This window comes from Physeter macrocephalus, chromosome 17 (assembly GCF_002837175.3).
Source record: "Physeter macrocephalus isolate SW-GA chromosome 17, ASM283717v5, whole genome shotgun sequence".
Taxonomy (NCBI): Eukaryota; Metazoa; Chordata; class Mammalia; order Artiodactyla; family Physeteridae; genus Physeter; species Physeter macrocephalus.
Window position 1 is genome coordinate 7,226,943 of NC_041230.1, and position 14,129 is coordinate 7,241,071.

The 14,129-nt window shown below is 43.2% G+C and overlaps 1 pseudogene; it reads left to right on the top strand.

Moving 5' to 3' along the window:
• The window catches only part of LOC112067313 (zinc finger protein 345-like), a 54,482-nt pseudogene that overhangs the window by 29,995 nt on the left and 10,358 nt on the right, over positions 1–14,129 (top strand).

Below are 14,129 nucleotides of genomic sequence, written 5' to 3' on the forward strand. Positions count from 1 at the left end.
AACAGCCTTCCTCATCTTTCTTAAGTGTTTATGCTTTTGACTTCTTTTTCAAATTGAAGGCCTTGTATACCATCTTCACTTCTTAAGGACATTATTTTCAGTTTTTCCCCCATTTCTACCATAGAAATTTTATTTCTCCCCAAAGAGGAAACACCATATGTTTACTTTCTGATTATCTTTCAAACTTGGAGTTCAGATGCAAAACCAAGGAATTGTGTCTGCAAAAATAAATTTATGAAGTAACATCATCCCAATGGATGATAATGGAAACAAGTCATAGCCTTGTGGGCTCCAGTATCAGAGATGTCTGGGAATGCAAAGGCCAATTTGAGAGGCGACAGATAAATCAGGAGGGATATTTGGGGCAAGCATTGATGACTTGCAAAATGCCAACTTTCAGCCTATAAACATCTCTTATCCTACATCAGCAAATTTATCCTGGAGAGAAATTCTATAAATTCAAAGAATGTGGGGAGGCCTTTATTTATGGCTCAGGACTTATGGGACGGCATGGAATTCATATTGGTGAGAAACCCTATAACTGTAAGGAATGTGGGAAGGTCTTTAGTCATTTTTCCTATCTTACTGAACATCAGAGAACTCATACTGGTGAGAAACATTATGAATGTATGGAACATGGAAAAGCCTTTATTCATGGCTCACATCTTATTTCAACATCAGAGAATTCATATAGACGAGAAACACTATGAATGTTAGGAATGTGGGAAGGCCTTCAGACAATCTGCACACCTTACTTGACATCAGAGAATTCATACTGGTGAGAAACCCTATGGTTATAAGGAATGTGGGAAGGCCTTTAGACTGCATTCACAACTTGATCAACATCAGCGACTTCATACTGGTGAGAAACCTTATCAATGTAGGGAATGTGGGAAGGCCTTTCTTCGTGGCTCACAACTTACTGAACACCAGAGAATTCATCCTGGTGTGAAACACTATGAATGTAAAGAATGTGGGAAGACCTTTATTTGTGCCTCACAACTTACTCTACATCAGTGAATTCATACTGCCAAGAAGCCCTATAATTGCAAAGAATGTGGGAAAGCCTTTATCTGCAGCTCAGAACTTGCCTGACATCATAGCATTCATACTGGTGATAAACCCTATGAATGTAAGGAACGTGGGAAGACCTTTAGACAGACTGCACACCTTGCTCAACTCATACTCTAATATTACTTTTAGAGAATTCATACTCTAACTTTGCCATTCATTTGTCATAGAACTTCAGATTTCATGCTAGACTAAAATACAGTGGATGTGGCAGTTCCTTTTACCTAGTAGTATTCAGTTTATTCAGAACCAGAAAATTTGATACTGGGAAAAATTGATAATGTAGAAGAGTTTTCTATCATGACTCAAACCTTATTAAAATTCTACAGATTCACATTAGAGAATGTAGTGACTGAGAAAAGGCTACCATTTGCTATTTATGTGACATGAAGCAAATTATTTAACTTCTCTTGCTTAAATTTACAAACTGGTAAACTGTTGATAGTAGTATTATCTATTTGTAATAAAGAGTCTGACTCTAGTCTTGATGTCTGACCACTGATTTCTTTTAAGACCCATCTCCCCTATCCACTTTGGCCCCACATCTGGAAAGGCTGACAGGAAAGCCTGTGTGTACCTCATCCTTTGGGGCCAGTGGGAAATTTAAATTTTGCAAATTCCAGTCCACATCCATCCAGTCCCACCCACTGTCTAAAAGCCAAACTATTCTCTCTGCCTTATTCAAGCCATTCCAGACCTGCTTTTGCAGGCCCCACTCTGCCCAGAAGTCCCTTTGGTGACAAAATTTCAAAATCTCTTTGGACACTCTCTAGTTTGTGACCACTACAACTTTGAGATCTTTCTTCTCGTGTTCTTAGCTTACTAACTGGGTACAAACCACTTTAAATAGTGTGGGAGATAGTTCTGCTGCTTGTTGGCAAGATTGTGCTTTGAGTTGTGCTACTCTGTGCTACATTTGCTGTGTCCTGCAGAGCCTCCGTTATACATTTAATCAACCTGAGTCAACAGTTTTGATAATTGGTGCTTAGGGATGGGCTAACAGGATGGGGGCCCTCCTTAAGGTGGTCCTGGGTTGTGTGTCTTGGCCTAGATACATCTGTATGTGTCTTAGAATTGTGTGTCTCACTTCCAGCATAAGCTGTGACTGATGCTAGCCTCAGGGGAATGACTCAGCCTGTGACTGCTGGTTGTGTGTCTCAACTAGGCATTGGCCTCTGTTCTACAGAAATGTTCAGAGGGAAGACTGATACTCTGTACAATATATGCACCCATCAGCTGGTTGCTTGTGAAAGAGCAGTCATTAGATAGTGAAAAAGCAGTCATGGGGTTTGCTAAGGTCTGTACTCTTTAAGAGCAGATGGCTGACTAAGACCTTTAAATATTTCTGCTGCTGCTACCCATGCCTCTATCACAACCAAGATCCTGATCCTCAGGGTTATTTGGAAAAACACCTATGGTGCCCTGTGGCACAGACACTTATTAACAGATCAAACTACTGAAGCGAGTCCTCATTTCAAAATTGCCAGGGCTTCCTTCTACCACTGTAGAACCCTTACCAAAAGACATGGTATTGGTAACACTGCTGTTTGAGCTTTTCCAGTTATCTCGATAAGATCCCCAAGGAGCTCCAGGTTCTTCTATGACAAACTTTACCAAGCATTCAGTCTCCTCCTGGCCCAAACCCAGGTCCCTAAGGTGTAGGACCCACTGCCGCATTCTCTAACCTGAGTCCCTAAGGTGTAGGACCCACTGCCGCACTCTCTAACCTGAGTCAATGGGAACCTCCTTCGCCTCCTAGGGATGTAGCATGCCCCTGGGACCCCAGCCGCCACCCACAATCAACCCTATACAACCATGATGGTCCACTGGTCACCACACAATATATAACCTTTTATGGCCTTTATTGATAACCAGTTTCCAAATCATGGTCATCCCCAGAAACCCCACTAAATTTAAAGGAGGAACTCACTGTGTTCTTTGGGGCATTACTAGACATAAGATTAAAGGCAAACAAGTCCACCTTACCTTGACCTTATTATTGGCACAATAAGTTTGCCTAATTTTCCAGTGGTTATATCTCACACCCTCTTTGGATTTTCTTTTTTAAAAATAAATTTATTTATTTATTTATTTTTGGCCGCGTTGGGTCTTTGTTGCTGCACGAGGGCTTTCTCTAGTTGCGGCGAGCGGGGGCTACTCTTCGTTTTGGTGCGCGGGCTTCTCATTGCGGTGGCTTCTCTTGTTGCAGAGTACGGGCTCTAGGCACGCGGGCTTCAGTAGTTGTGGCATACGGGCTCTAGAGCGCAGGCTCAGTAGTTGTGGTGCATGGGCTTAGTTGCTCCGCGGCATGTGGGATCTTCCCAGACCAGGGCTCGAATACCAATGTCCCCTGCATTGGCAGGCGGATTCTTAACCACTGCGCCACCAGGGAAGCCCCTAGATTTTCCATTATTGGGATAGATGCTCTCCCCAGTCAAGTGGCCATTAGAATAAAATTTAAACTTTGGCCCTTATTGTCGCCTTCATCAAATGGGACCTTCTGGATATGCCCCAACCCCCATTAAAATTGTTGATATGGCCCAGTATAAATTGAAACAGGGCCTTTACGAATTGAGATCCTTTATACAAGATCTATTAAGAGAAGACATGATTATCTCCACTGTTTCTCCATTTTACAGCTCAATTTGGCCTGTCTTAAACCAGGAAAGAATGAATGATACCTTAAAGTGGATTACTACAACCTTAGTGCCATGGTCCCACCTATTAAAATGGGACCTAACAAAACTGAAATGACCAAAGGTGTACAAGCTTTCAGTTATAAGATGAGTAAGGTCTGGGGATTTAATGTATAGCAATGGTAACCATGCTGTGTTGTATACTTGAAATTTGCTAAGACAGTAAATCTTAAGTGTTCTCACCACATACACACACAAAAAGGTAGCTATATGAGGTGATGGATATGTTAACTTGATTGTAGGAATCATGTATATACACATATATGTCTATATATACACATGTATATATACATATATATGTACACATGTATATATAATATGTGTATATTTATATATAAAATCATGTATATATACATATATAAATATATTTATATAAAAATAATGTAAAAAATAAAAAAAATGTTGTATACTTTAAATATATATTTAAATATAGACAATTTTACTTGTCAATTTTACCTTAATAAAGCTGGGATGGGGGAAGAAATGACCAACACCATTCAATCTTCCACTGCCAAATACTTTGCTTTTATAGATTTGGCTAATATGTTCTATTCAGTCCCAATTTCAACAGTCCTTTCTGTTCAAATTCAGCTTTGAAAGGGAGGCAATACATTTTTACTTGGTTGCTCATGGATACCTAAGTAGCCTGGCTGTTGCATACAGTCTCTGCTGATAAGACCTCAATTGGATCCAGGAATCCCTATGTTCCCAGGTATGGCAACATTCTCAGATTAGGATATTCACTAGACACTCGGACACAGGACATACAAACAGTTACCACTGCACTGTTGAGAGGGGATGGCTATTGCTCCACATGAGGTTCAGAGGCCTGTCACCTCAGTTAAATTCTTAGGCCTCATATGATCTGCTGAAGGCAGCTCCATTCCTGATGCAGTTAAAAGGCAACTTCTGACTTTATCAGCACCAACCACTCTCAACCAAGACCAACACCTATTAGGTCTCTTTGGCTTCTAGAAGCAACATATTCCTGTTTACAAATATAACTAATTTATTTACCAGCTTATTTATGCCTTCATTTGCAAACCACTGTGAACGGGGGGCCCTTTACAACAGAAGGACCTAGAGTCGGTCCAGATGACCATGTAACATTGCTTCCTTTACTGCCTTGTGGAAACTCCTTCATGGTGGAAGCTCTGGCAACCACCTGTTACGCTTCTTGGAGTCTGTGGACCACACACAGTGGCCATATTTGCCTATGGGCTTCTGGTGCAAAAATCTGCCCACTTCAGCCACATGTTACACACCATTAGAGCTACAACTGCTAGCTGCAAACTGGGCCATCCTGGAAGTGGAGGCTCTTTCAGGAGCTGGCCTTGTGACTCTCCACACTCAGCTGCCCATTATATTCTGGGTCATGGAAACAGTACCCTGCAGGTTTGGCATGGCCACTGAGATCTCCTTGCTGAAATGGAAGTGGTACCCACAGGACAGTGCCAAACCTGTGCTCTGGCATTATCCCACCTGTAGAAGGAAGTAGCCTCCTCTGTCCTCAGTCCCCTGCCAGGTGCCACCATGCTGGAGGAGCTTCCCTCTCCCAGACCCCTTGGTTACCTGGGGAGCCCTTTGGGATCATCTGAGTGAACAGAAAATGGAGTTTGTATATTTTATGGATGGTAACACCACCATCTTACATGATGGAGCTTGCTAGAGAGCTGGTTTTTTGTTTATTTATTTTTGTGGGGTTTTTTTAAGATTTTTTTTTTGCTGTGGACCATTTTTTTAGACGTCCTTATTGAATTTGTTACAATATTGCTTCTGTTTTATGTTTTGTTTTTTTGGCCACAAGGCATGTGAGATCTTAGCTCCCCAACCAGGGACTGAACCCACACCCCCTGCATTGGAAGGCGAAATCTTAACCACTGGACTGCCAGGGAAGTCCCAGAGTGCTGTTGTTTTTTATCCCTTAACCAAGACATCCCTGATAAAGAATGGGACCTAAGCGTCAGCACAACTGGCTGTACTCTAGGTAGCCATCATGGTATTGGAAAATGTCTTGGTCAACAATCCTAGATGATTGCCAATAATCGAGCCATTTAGTCTGGCCAATGGCAACAATTTCTCATTCAAGGCTTCCACCTTTGGTGTAATAAACAACTTTGGGGGATTCCTGGCCTCTTAGACATCAAAGATAAAAATTAAGGTCACACATGTCTTCGCATGCACCAAGGCTCATAATGCTTAAGCCCAATTTAATGCCCAAAGATAAACACAAATTTTAAAGACTAAGGTGAAAACTTCCTAGATGACACTCCAGATCCCATTTCCCTACTTCTGGTCCAATGGGCCCATGAAATATCAGAACATAGAGGAGCCTTTAGTGCTCCTTTAGTGCTTAGAATGAATGCAAAGGGTTTTTCCTCTGTTCTGTCATGGCCAGTGTGATGACAAGCCAAAGCACTCTATGTGGGAAGACCTGTCATAGGCAGTATAATTACTAGGGTACCATCCCACAGCAGTCCTGCCCCTACAGTTGCTGGCAAATAGATTTTATCAGGCCACTGCCTTTCTCTGCTGGTGCCACTCATTATGCCTTGACCGTGGTGCATACCTACACGAGCATCTTACATGCACACCCCACTAGGCATGCGACTGCAGAAGCTCTCCTACATGGCCTCACTAAAACACTCTTCATTCCCTTTTGAGTTCCAGACATCACTGACCAAAGCACTCACTTCTCAAATACACAGTCTTGCCCTCTTGAACAAAGCATTCAATGTAGCTTTCATCTTCCCTCTCAGCCTGAGGCTGCTGATCTTATAAACCACCACACTGGCTTGTTTCAACAAACCTTACTGAAATTACAAAATCAATGAGGCTTTCTAAATGAAACTATCTCCTGGTAGTGGCCCTCAGTAAACTAAATTCCCAGCCCCTGGGGCACTCAACTCTATGTCAAAATGCACCGATAACACCTCAGTTGCCTTTCCTTGCTCTCTGTAGTGTGACACTTCACAAGTCAGGGTTTAGGAAGATCGCATTGGAAAGGAAATTCCTCCCTTCCCGCTTCTATCCCTTTTGAATCTTGCCCCCATCCCAATTTTGATGGAAGTCAGATCAAGGACAGATTATTATTATCCATTCACTATCGAATTCCCCTCTGGTTATCTGCTAAGCTATTCAGGCACCCTGATGATGACTTGCCTAAGCCACAAGCTTTGCCAAAAATTTCAAGTGATAAAGGATATTTAATTGATAATGTCAATCATGATCTCACCCCAGAACCCACACCCACCATGCTGTTGAGAGCAGAGAGAGGCCAAGGAAGATTAAAATTGGTCTGTATTAACCATATTTTCTAGTTTCTATACCTGATGCTTTGACATCTGGGGCCTTGCTGACCCAGAGGGACTGCCCCTCCCAGCAGTCCTAGAGTTAGCAAATGACTCTCTTGTGAGTGTACCTTTCATATGTAAACTAACCAATCCAGAGCCCTTATCCCCAGTCAGCTCCTTTATTAGGCTTTTATACTTCCTTATACTTGAGAGGGCATGATTTCCCTGCCCTAATCACCCAGAGCCAGGTATCAGACAACTGGGGCAGCACCTACACCCTGAGCCCACTGAAATTATTCAAACTAGCTAATTCCAAACCTGCTTAGCCTGCTTACGCTGCCTTGCCCATACCTTTCCGTGAAAACCACAATAAAGGCTCTTCCACAGTTCCTTCCCTGTCTCTGCCTACCACTGACCTTGGTGTTCCCTCATGTGGCCCTGCGTGGCATGAGGTGCCCCCCTCCGTTTTAATAACCTATCTTTTATCTCCTGATCTGTTGGTCTCACCACATCTGAATAAAAATACAGTCTACATTTTAAAATGTGGTCTCATCTAAGAGCATCCCCCACCAAGGAATGAAGGATCTCCCCAGCCATCTGAGACCTGAAATTGGGATAACGGTCCACACTATACCTATACTGGTCAGCAGCCCCAGGTGCTTCAGGCTATAACACCCACATGGAGCAAATGTTATTGCTTGGCCTTCCAGCTTTTCACATCCTGCTGTGTCTACTTTGGGTAATGATGTGGGCTTGGGACACTGCAGACCATTAAGCAGGCCCCAGCTGGCAATGTGACAGCCAGTGGGTTTGGGGGCTGCCCATACTGTCACCCATACTCACTAGAGCGCTTCAGCACTGCCATAGCCAACCACTAGATGGCACCATAATTCCATTGCCACCTTGCTGGCAAAAGTTTAGTTTTAAGCAGCCCCTATTGGCTATTTTAAATTTACAAGGGAGTCACATAAGAGGCAGCGTTTATACTTGTTCCATACCCGCACTGTTAAGCCTCTTGAATTAATATCCCTATGCCCAGGCCTGGCGTCTCAAAATACAAGTCAGACTGTTACTGAAAGGGCAACGGAAAGCTTCACATGGGGATGTATGCAATGAGGCTTCTTTGGGATTTTTATTTTTTTCTTTTTTTTGTCTGCGTTGGGTCTTCGTTGCTGCGCGCGGGCTTTCTCTAGTTGCAACGAGAGGGGGCTACTCTTTGTTGCGGTGCACGGGCTTTTCACTGAGGAGTCTTCTCGTTGCGGAGCATGGGCTCTCTAGGTGCACAGGCTTCTGCAGTTGTGGCACATGGGCTCAGTAGTTGCGCCTCGCGGGCTCTAGAGTGCAGGCTCAGTAGATGTGGCGCACGGGCTTGGTTGCTCCGTGGCATGTGGGATCTTCCCGGACCAGGGCTCGAACCCGTGTCCCCTGCATTGGCAGGTGGATTCTTAACCACTGTGCCACCAGGGAAGTCCCTTCTTTGGGATTTTTATATACTCAATATGATGCCAATATAGTAACCTCTTTTCTTATTCATTGTGCCTCTCATTATCCAACTACATAAATTTCTGTGGCTCCCAACCAACAAAGTTTATGCTGCAAGGTCCTGAATTTGGCTAAAGATTATTACAAACTTAGTTAAGGCCATAGCCTCACCCTTAACCAACTCTGCGACAGCCTGATGGACCATCAGATAACGTCAGCCCCGCAGCTGGACTCATCCTAGATGGAATCTTCCCTGACCCTAAGCCCTCATTATACCTGCTGTCAAAGGTCTCCTCCACCCCCAGACCCCTTGCTGCTCTCTCCACTTCTCTTACTTTCCCAATTCAGCCGCAGCCACAACAAACTATCCTCCTTTCTCCTTTAACCCTTTTGCCTTCTGCTTCCCAGAACTCTGCTCTTCTAGCCCTAATCCCTAATATAACATTACAAAATAATTTGACTTGTGTATCTGCATTTTGGGGAAAATATAACCTTTCGGTCTGTCCCTAAACAAACCGCATCAGTCTTATTCCCATGCACCAAGCGTACTGTATTCTTGCCAACTGCCCTATTCAGCTGACCACTTTGGGAGTCACTGGTGCTGCCTTAGGAGCCCACAATACTATACAACAAAACAAAATAATTGATGCCAATCAGGAAATGTCCAAGATAATAACCAAATATATAATTAAAACTTAACAGCCCTCAAAGCCCTAAAAGAAGGGCGGTGCTCTCTGGAAGCCATGGTTGCAAACCACCACCTAGTGTTGGGCTATCTACTGGCCAGCCAAATAGACATTTGTTCCCTTAATGGTACTTCTTGCTGCATGGGGATAAACAAACAGGCCCCCACTTTCAGGTAGAGGTCACACAGGGTACTCTGTAAGAGAGAGAGGAGAGATGTTAGATCTCCTTTCTCTCCCTCCCCTGTTCCTGGGCTCACTGGTCCAAAGGTGCTCCTGTCCTACCAGGAGAATTTTTCCCCATCGACTGTGATGTGTCCTATACCATGAGCAAGAATAGCACCTTTCATCCACACCCACTCCCCCACCCCCACCAGAAAAATGAATCCAAATCTTTGGGCTTAGATTCTCTTGTGGCTCAAGAAAAGTTTCTATTCTATATATTGATATCCATCCCATGAGGCTACCTGGGACAAAACAGCAGGGTCACCTTAAGGAAAATATTGACCTAGAAACCTCAAATTGATGGTTATTATCTTCAAAGTCCTTATAGGCAAAAATCCATGCCCTGCACATAGGTTACTGTCTTCCTGCCTTCTTGTTTAATACTAATAGATCTTTCTTCTGGAAGGGTTGCATGCAAGAGGGACAAAAGCATTTTCATAGAAAAAATTTATAATTTAACCAGAAAGACACATTATGTTTAAAAATTGGTTAGCACAAAAATTTGAAATTTTAAAATACCCCAAAATGGGTTTATATAATCCCCCATCCCTTACTGTTTAATAGCTATCTTAATTTTCCATCTATCTGACTTTCCAGAAAGTGGTCAAAGGAGATGGAAGGCCCTTGCAGGGTCCCCAACAGCGCCTACGATGTCAATAACTATAAAAGAAGGATGTACAATTGACGGAAGGGAGCAGACCAGGTAACCGAGCAGGACCCTATGGGGTCTTCCCAGGACAGATTCCACCCCCCCGCCCCACCCTGGTGTCCTCCGCCTGCCTCTTGTCTATAGAAAAACTTTAGCCTCCTAGGCGTTCCCTGAGTTCTGAATAGTAATCAGAGAAGTGAGAAAATGCAGAAAGGAAAACAGTCAAGCAAGACAATAATAGTTTAGTCACTTAACAAAGTCAAGGGCTACAGATAATATTCTGAGCCATATCCTTTAGAGCTATTTTGTAGATTCTGAAACCCCTACCAGGTGGAAGAAGTTAACTATATGCTGCCTACAAGCACACAGACCCCAGGCTGGTTGGATCTAGAAGGTTGATGATGCTGACTCTCAATCACCTCACTACCAACCAATCAGAAGAATGTCCACAAGCTGATCACATAACTCACAACCCCTCTCCCTCACTCTGTCTTTATAAACCTTTCCCTGAAAACCTTCAGGGAGTTCAGGTCTTTCAGGCACTAGCTACCTGGACTCCTTGCTTGGCGCCCTGCAATAAATGCTGCACTTTCCTTCACCACAACCAGGTGTCAGTAGATTGGCTTTACTGTGTGCAGATAAGGGGACCCAAGTTTGGTTCAGTAACAACATTCTAACCAAACATATGGCACAAATGAGAAGCGTCCTTATGGGGAAATTGCTGCATTGAGACCCCAGACTGCTTACCTGAGATGTGTAGTCCATGTTGGGGTGGGTTATCTTGTCTCCTTCCATCAGCCACTTAATCCTGTCCTTTTTTTTTTTTTTTTTTTTGCGGTACGTGGGCCTCTAACCGTTGTGGCCTCTCCCGCTGCGGAGCACAGGCTCCGGACGCACAGGCTCAGCGGCCATGGCCCACGGGCCCAGCCACTCCGCGGCATGTGGGGTCCTCCTGGACCGGGACATGAACCCGTATCCCCTGCATCGGCAGGCGGACTCTCAACCACTGCGCCACCAGGGAAGCCCTGTTCTTTTTTAAAAAAATCGTATACTTTATCTATTTATTTATTTAAAATTTTTATTTATTGATCAATTGATTTTTGGCTGCATTGGGTCTTCGTTGCTGCGTGCGAGCTTTCTCTAGTCGTGGCGGGCAGGGGCTACACTTCATTGCAGTGCGTGGGCTTCTTATTGCTGTGGTTTCTCATTGCAGAGCATGGGCTGTAGGCACGCAGGCTTCAGTAGTTGCAGCACGCGGGCTCAGCAGTTGTGGCTCACAGGCTCTAGAGCGCAGGCTCTGTATTTGTGGCACACAGGCTTAGTTGCTCCGCGGCATGTGGGATCTTCCTGGACCAGGGATCGAACCTGTGTCCCCTGCATTGGCAGGCGGATTCTTAACCACTGCGCCACCAGGGAAGTCCCTAATCCTGTCCTTTAATTGTCCGTCCAAATGCTCAATCATCCCTTCAGCTTGGGGGTGATATGGAGCATGGAGAGTCCATACACCCTGTGATTGGGCACACTGATGTGTAGCTTGGGCCACAAATCAGGGGCCATCATCAGAAGCAATATGTTCAGGAAATTCAAAGAAGCAAATGTGGTATTGCAGGGCCTGGGTTATGTGGTCTGAGTCAGTGGAATTCACGTAGATGGCTAGGCCAAACCCAGAGAGTGTCAACTGCAGTCAGGATCCAGCAAAACTCTGGATAGGTAGAGGCCCAATTTGGTTTCTCTGCCAAGAATATCCTGGCCCACTGGCTGGGAAATCTATCCCTGGGCAGTGTTCTTAGTCTTGGGCAGGGTCTGGCAGGCAGGACAGTTTTTCCATGTGGTTTTGGCATCTTATGATGACTTGTGGCAGTCCATGAGAATAAGCCCAGACTAAGAAGGTGTCTGAATTTCTGTGGGCTGTCTTCTCTAGGATCCAGGAGGAGATCAGTTGCACCAGTTGAGGGTCAGGTGGGTCAGTGCGGATGTGGGAATCTTCTCACTGTTGAGGGAGTCCTGAACACTTTTATGGACCTTGGGATCAGAGAGGAGATGAGGGATTCCCCTTGGATTCCCCTAGGAATGGGAAAGTACTGGGTACTGAGTCAGAGTGGGGAAAAGCATTTTCAAGCTTTCCCCTAACAAGGAAGTATCAGCAGAGATATCTGAAGAAGACCTCTGCTCAAGGTCTCAGATACAGAGACTTGGGAAAGAAGGCACCAAGGGTAGGAATGCAAATATGCGAAGAACATAACTGTCCAGGGAGGCCTGAGTCCTTCACTGCAACTCCCTTCAGAAACTGCAGTGCACTGGCAGCGTACCAACTCTGGTATGGGGAGGGCAGCTTACCCCTGTAGGCCTGCCACATAAAACCATTTTAACAGCCTATAGTCAGGCCTGAAAAGTCACTCACAGGTTTTTAACCAAGATCTGCAGTCCTCAGGTATTGCTCCTTGCGTTATTGATTCATAGGAGCTTTAATATATTCTGGATACTAGTCATTTGTTCGCTATATGATATGTTGTAATTATTTTTCCTAGTTTATGACTTGTTTTTATATTTTTATGAAGTCTTTTGATAAAATTTCTTAATTTTGATGTAATGGCATTTCCAACTATTTGTTTTATGTTTTGTGCTTTTAATGTCTTGTTTATGAAAAATTTCCCTACCACAAGTTATTCATGCCATTTACTTTTTTTAATTGGGGCGGGTGTCACCTTATTTGACCCAATATGTCTGACTGCTGTTTATGGATTTTGGAATTTCAACACCATTTTACACACTGATGTTGCTATTTATTACTTCCTGCATCTCTCAGCTGCCATCTGAGATTGTTTTTCTTCTATCTATTAAAAAACACTGGGACTTCCCTGGCGGCCCAGTGGTTAAGACTTTGCCTTCCAATGCAGGGGGTGTGGGTTCAATCCCTGGTTGGGGAGTTAAGATCCCACATGCCTCATGGCCAAAAACCCAAAGCATAAAACAGAAGCAATATTGTATCAAATTCAATAAAGATTTTAAAAAATGGACCACATCCAAAAAAAAATCTTTTTTTAAAAAAACATCCTTTAGAGTTTCCTTTAGTGTTGGTCCACTGGTGAAAAATTCTCTCAATATTTTTATATGAAAATACCATTGTTTCATCTTAATTTCTGAAGGATTTTCACTGGATTTTGAATTCTAGGAAGGCAGTTATTTTTTGTTAGCACTTCTGTTACCTTACTTCTGACTTCCATTATGTTGAGGAGTTAGCAGTTATGTTTGTTTCTTTGAAAGCAATATAGCCTTTCTCCTCTTAGTGTATTTAAGATTTTGTTTTGTTTTTTGGCATATATGTAATTTTTTCCTGTTTGGGATTTGTAGGGCTTCTTGATTTTCTTAAAAAAATCAGTTTTGGAAAATTAACAGCTACTCTATTTTCAGATATTACATCTTTCCTATTGTCTCAGTCCTCTTTCTGGGACTTCAAGTGCATATGTAATAGATGGTCTCACCATATCACATTTGTGTCCTTATGTTGTTATTTAAAAATTAAAAAAAAATTGAAGTATAGTTGATTTACAATGTTGTGCCCAATCTCTGCTGTACAGCAAAGCGACTCAGTTATACACATATATGCATTCTTTTTTAAAATATTCTTTTCTATTATGGTTTATCACAGGATATTGAATATAGTTCCCTGTGCTATACATTAGGACCTTGTTATTTATCCATTCTAAACATAAGAGTTTGGAGCTACTAACCTCAAACTCCCAGTCCTCCCTCTCTCTCCCTCCCCCCTTGGCAACCACAAGTCTGTTCTCTATGTCTATGAGTCTGTTTCTGTTTCATAGATAAGTTCATTTGTGCCATATTTTAGATTCCACATAGAAGTCATATCATATGGTATTTGTCTTTCTCTTTCTGACTTATTTCACTTAGTATGATAATCTCTAGTTGCATCCATGTTGCTGCAAATGGCATTATTTTGTTCTTTTTTATGGCTGAGTAGTATTCCATTGTATATATGTACCACATCTTCTTTATCCATTCATCTGTTGAT